Below are 6288 nucleotides of genomic sequence, written 5' to 3' on the forward strand. Positions count from 1 at the left end.
CAAGACAGAAAACAACCACTAGGTCTGAAGAAAACTTGATCTGGATGAATTCAGCTACTATATTATATAATAGAATAAAATCTTTGAGACGACTTTGTTTTTATGTTATTTATTAATAGTAAAAAGACAGAATACAACAGGTAAATAACATAAGCCCTTAAACCCTGTATTTATAATTCTTACATCTCTATTCCCAAACAAAGCTAAAAGCTGCTCAATCAATGTCTAAATAACCTGCAATGCTAGAAGGTAATATTCAAAATTATTCAAAATGATAACCATATAAAAGAAACCATATCAAAGAAAACAGCTAAATGAGGCTTACTGCAACAAATATTATTAATAATAAAAAAGTACCTTTAACAATGTATAAGCTATCCACTATGCTGTCAGGCAGAAAGACCTATCTCCATATTTCAACTTTTTGTTTTGTTCAACTTTGTAAATAAGTTAATGTTATTGTCTTACTTCATCATTCAAGTGTGTCAGAAAAGTAGTAAAAATAGCCCATTTACAGGGCGTTGTGATTTTGTAGATCGGCTATCTTCACTATTTTAAATTGTTATTTTAAATAATAATGAAACGTGAACAGTTTTGGACTTCCACTCGACAGCAACCATATTTAAAATGGTCAAGCTAGTGTTCATCTTAGTTGAATCACTTGGGCCATCATTTTAAGAAGGTGACAATATTGAAATACTCAAGTAAAGTAAATGTACTTCAAAATTGTACACACTGTTTTTAACCGTGCAACAGGAGCTGTGGGCTGTATTCTGGACGTTTGATTGTTTATTTATTTAAGTATTTATTGAATGCTGAGGTGACAGATCGGCTGTGAAAATAAATATAGTTTCTTTATGAATTCAACGAACAGTTTGGACTTCAGTTTATCAAGCACACGTCTGAACACCTCCTTGCCGTCAGTATACCACAGTGCCTTTTAGTACAGGACTTGGGCATTAGGCCTAGGCTACATTAAGTTAAAAACAGCCTCGTTTCAAAGGAAGATTTTGTTTGATTGGGAAGCAAATCTAACCAGTGGGCTCGTTTCGGACCGTGTTGGTGCTTGGTGACTTCATGGTGAGACGACGGACACGTGCTTCTGCGAGGGTTTCGAATGTCATCGTTGCAACCCGGAGTCAGAGCTAATGGGGCTTCTACCGGGAACATCAGCAGCGAACTTCTGCAAGACATCTGCTGTTACTGGAGGTGACTGATTGCCACCCGGTTAGGAGCTATAGGAGCGCTTACTGGCGGGGACATCGGCGCTTAAGCAGCAGACTGTATGCAGCAGAGATCATTAGGAATGGCCCCCGAATGGACCGGACCGCACGGCGGACACAGTGGTGCGGTGGTATGTTCAGTTCAGCGGCCGCCGACAGCCCGACACATATGGATCCACCACGCCACCGTCCACATCAAGGCTTTCAGTTTCAGAACAACTACAACACGTAAAAAACCCCTGCATCGTTCTAGTTTGTATTGTAACTTATTATTGTTCAGACAACGCATACCAGCAGATTAATAAGAAACGGGAGGAGCCTGCATGGCTTGAATTGATGAACTGGCAACTGCCAAAATTACATCTGACAGTTTGAAGTTGACCTTACAGTTGGACCACTAAATAGGCCTACCTGACCCAAAATATGTGTATTTGAAGTCAGTACCTACAGATGAAATGATTTTTTAAATTTGGATTTTCTTAATGAATGCACTTTGCCTGATTTAGCCTATTATCTAAAATGTGTTTTGTATTTTGTTTGGTGTTTTGTTTTCTATGGCTCTTTGTACATTTCGTTTAATAATTGCTCTGCCTATAGTGTCTCCTGCCAGTAGCAATTAGGGGCCGGTGTAAGAGCCATATGATGTCTATGGGTTTATACTAATTGATGATTTGATGATGTCACCACAGGGCATGGCCAAGGTTGCCTGCGTGTATTTAACGCGTCCCCAAACAAGCAGCAGGTGTTACTGATTGGCAGAGGCACACTGTTTTTAACTGTGCAACAGGAGCTGTGGTCTGTATTCTGGACGTTTGATTGTTTATTTATTTAAGTATTTATTGAATGCTGAGGTGACAGATCGGCTGTGAAAATAAATATAGTTTCTTTATGAATTCAACAAACAGTTTGGACTTCAGTTTATCAAGCACACGTCTGAACACCTCCTTGCCGTCAGTATACCACAGTGCCTTTTAGTACAGGACTTTGGGCACTACAGTGGGTATAGTATCACAGTGTGAGAAACTGCTCTGTCCAGCTGCTTTACGAGCTCTGAGCTGCTGTTAAGTTAATATCCACTAGAGGGCAGTGTTGACTCAGGTAACAGGTTTAGAACGACACACTACAACTCTTCACCCAGTTAGTGCACAGGGATTTGACTTTGAGGTAGAAAGCCACACTTGCAGCCCAGCCAATGCAAAAATATCAAAATGTTGTAGTCGGGTAAACGAGGCTCTTGGATTCAAAGGTCAGGGAAAGAGATACTGAATGCCAAAACAATTTGAGAACCTCTGAAATGACACAGAAAAAAAACACTAGGTCTGAAAACTTGATCTGGATGAATTCAGCTACTATATTATGTAATAGAATAAAATCTCTTAAACGACTTTGTTTTTATGTTTTATTAATAGTAAAAAGACAGAATACAACAGGTAAATAACATAAGCACTTAAACCCTGTATGTATAATTATTTGACTGATCGAGGTACCGAAGGCTCTATAGTCAGTCCCCTCAATGTAACAAAGCTAAAGCTGCTCAATCAATGTCTAAATAACCTGCAATGCTAGAAGGTAATATTCAAAATTATTCAAAACTAAACCATATAAAAAAAAATAGCTAAATGAGGCTTATTGCAAAAAACATTCATAATAATAAAAAAGTACTTTTAACTATGTATAGGCTATCCACTATGCTGTCAGGCAGAAAGACCTATCTCCATATTTCAACTTTTTGTTTTGTTCAACTTTGTAAATACTGGTAAGTTAATGTTATTGTCATCATTCAAGTGTGTCACAGAAAAGTAGTAAAAATAGCCCATTTGCAGGGTGTTGTGAGCTTGTAGATCGGCTATCTTCACTATTTTAAATCGTTTTTTTTTAAATAATAATGAAACGTGAACAGTTTTGGACTTCCACTCGACAGCAACAATGATTTGTTTTCCCCTACAATGTATTTCTTTAGTTGGGTCCCCAACTCCCTGTGGTCCACGCACAACAACAATACTTTTTATATGTCGCACAACTCAGTAAAAACATTGTAACAGTCTTATAAAAACCCATTAAGACCTGAGGCTAATTCTACAAAATGCCTCCTAAAACCGTTCAGAATTATTAAAACGCAACACATTTTTCAAAAATTGACAAAAATATGCAAAAATATCTCTGTGAGCTTGTATATCTGCTAATTTTGAATTGCCAACGCTGAAATCTAAAATAACACAGATGCTTTATATAAAAAACAACAAAACATTTTCAAGACAAATAAAAGGCAAGTAAAAAAAAAAAACGCGTCATTCTCTACACCTCAAATTGCATTATTACATTACAGAGAGTTGTGAGTTTATCAAAAGAAGATTACGACAAGCCTCTATATACAAAGAAAAGTAACGCAGGTGAAATAATATTTTAAATGAATAATCCATGTTTTTATACGCAACGGTAATTCTGCACAATTACTAAAGGCTAAAGAGCCGTCCACATCAATAATGACTATGAAGATAACTAACTATAATAATTAAAGATTACTATAATATCTATAAATAAAACGATAATGACACTTATGTGATCAATGATCATCCGCACAAACAATTATAAATGCCAGTTCTGCGTTGTAATTGGTGTATACAACATGGACTATACAAGTCAAGTCCACTGCTTTTTGTTTTGGCCATGGTTGTTCTGTACAGTATGTACACTTTAAATATAATATTGATTGGGTAGGCAAGACTTGGATAGATAAAGTGATGTGATGATAGCATAGGTTTCTAATCATTACGTTGGTTTATGGTGATTTGACCCTCCATATATTCGTCCTGCCCACCCTAGTGGGGCAAGCTAGAACCGGCCTGATCCAGTTTGTGTGGAAGATTCATAATATCAAAGTGAATTATAATAAGTACAACTGTGATACAGTACTTCCATTGTGTCTTCTCTTTGCCTTGTTTTGTAGCATCTTCAATTCTTCATTTACCACCTAAAAAGTCAAACGCAGATACAGTGACTGCCATCAAAATACAAATATTATAACTTCACAGTATGAACGGTCACAGCATAAACACACAGCTAGACATACAGTACTGTACTGTAGCAGCATATTAGCTCTTTGCTAGTTGAAATTAAACTTACCAAGAGGTTTGACCAGAGAATAAACGGCATCTTCAGTTTACTGCGGAGCTGGTGATTCTGTGAATGGAATATACGCAGAACATGTTAGCAGAAAATAAAGTAGTGCATTTTAATTCACCTTATGTTGCTTCTCAGTCTAATTATACACGTCTTAACCTTTAACCTTACAAGGCTGTTTCTACCTGTCTTTTGGGTGACAGCAGTATTTCAATACTGTTTCAATGTGACGTACACTATATATTGACGAAATAATCCGGATATTGCGATTGCTATTATACTTCTTTGATATGTATTTTATACCTTTCTTATTCTATGATAACCTATAATAAAATGTATTTTCCACCTACCTTTCTGGTTTTTGGCTTTAGTTTTGTTTTGGTAGTTCACCTGGGCATATACATCTGGTTCTGCTGCTCCTCCTATAATGTGCGCACGCACACACACACACACACACACACATGCACACACACACAAACATGCACACACACGTTACTGCAGTGTCAAGTTTGAATTTATATTTCTGAGTTTATATATATAGACATTTTAAAACATTATAAACAATTAAATGTTTTGGTGGACACACTATACCTTTCTGGTTGTTGGCTTTAGCTTTGTTTTGGAAGTTAACCTGGGCGTAGGTCACATCTGGTTCTGCTGCTCCTTCTGTAACACACACACACGCACGCACACACGCACACAGAGCAAAGTCAGCAAATAGTGGTCAAATTCCAAACCATTTGGCCCGTGATTCATGTTAATTTCCTACATAATCACTGGCGTTATTGATGATTTACCCACCCACTCACACACATAGCTCCGTAAGGGAGTGGTTGCACCACTTAAAAAACAAAATGTCAGTTAGACATTCATGCAGGATATCTTGTTTGTGGACAGGAGGGCTATAAAGATCAGCAGGTTTCTCTGTAGTCTGTAGTCTGTAGCCTACAGTTGGACCACTAAATAGGTCTACCTGACCCAAAATATGACTGTGTGTATTTGAAGTCAGTACCTACAGATGAAATGATTTTTTTAAATTTGGATTTTCTTAATGAATGCACTTTGCCTGATTTAGCCTATTATCTAAAATGTGTTTTGTATTTTGTTTGGTGTTTTGTTTTCTATGGCTCTTTGTACATTTCGTTTAATAATTGCTCTGTCTATAGTGTCTCCTGCCAGTAGCAATTAGGGGCCGGTGTAAGAGCCATATGATGTCTATGGGTTTATACTAATTGATGATTTGATGATGTCACCACAGGGCATGGCCAAGGTTGCCTGCGTGTATTTAACGCGTCCCCAATCAAGCAGCAGGTGTTACTGATTGGCAGAGGCACACTGTTTTTAACTGTGCAACAGGAGCTGTGGTCTGTATTCTGAACGTTTGATTGTTTATTTATTTAAGTATTTATTGAATGCTGAGGTGACAGATCGGCTGTGAAAATAAATATAGTTTCTTTATGAATTCAACAAACAGTTTGGACTTCAGTTTATCAAGCACACGTCTGAACACTTGCCGTCAGTATACCACAGTGCCTTTTAGTACAGGACTTTGGGCACTACAGTGGGTATAGTATCACAGTGTGAGAAACTGCTCTGTCCAGCTGCTTTACGAGCTCTGAGCTGCTGTTAAGTTAATATCCACTAGAGGGCAGTGTTGACTCAGGTAACAGGTTTAGAACGACACACTACAACTCTTCACCCAGTTAGTTCACAGGGTGGGATTTGACTTTGAGGTAGAAAGCCACATTTGCAGCCCAGCCAATGCAAAAATATCAAAATGTTGTAGTCGGGTAAACGGGGCTCTTGGATTCAAAGGTCAGGGAAAGATACTGAATGCCAAAACAGTTTGAGAAGCTTTCCCCCCCCCCACCGCCCCCCCTTTTCCCCTCACTGTATATGTTTCTTTCCCCTTTTTACCTCCATTATGATGAATTCCTGTACTGTT

General features: G+C 37.8%; 1 long non-coding RNA gene across 1 annotated transcript; it reads right to left on the reverse strand.

Annotated features, from left to right (window-relative positions):
- Nucleotides 1-4003: 4003 nt before the first annotated feature.
- LOC306940791 lies at nt 4004-5069 on the reverse strand. The gene is made up of 4 exons (XR_013792051.1): nt 4935-5069; nt 4694-4765; nt 4347-4403; nt 4004-4194 (listed from the first exon to the last, which is right to left on the reverse strand). It is a non-coding gene; the product is annotated as an uncharacterized lncRNA (long non-coding RNA).
- Nucleotides 5070-6288: the final 1219 nt, after the last annotated feature.

Source organism: Electrona antarctica, assembly GCF_951216825.1.
Source record: "Electrona antarctica genome assembly, chromosome: 17".
NCBI classification, from domain to species: Eukaryota; Metazoa; Chordata; class Actinopteri; order Myctophiformes; family Myctophidae; genus Electrona; species Electrona antarctica.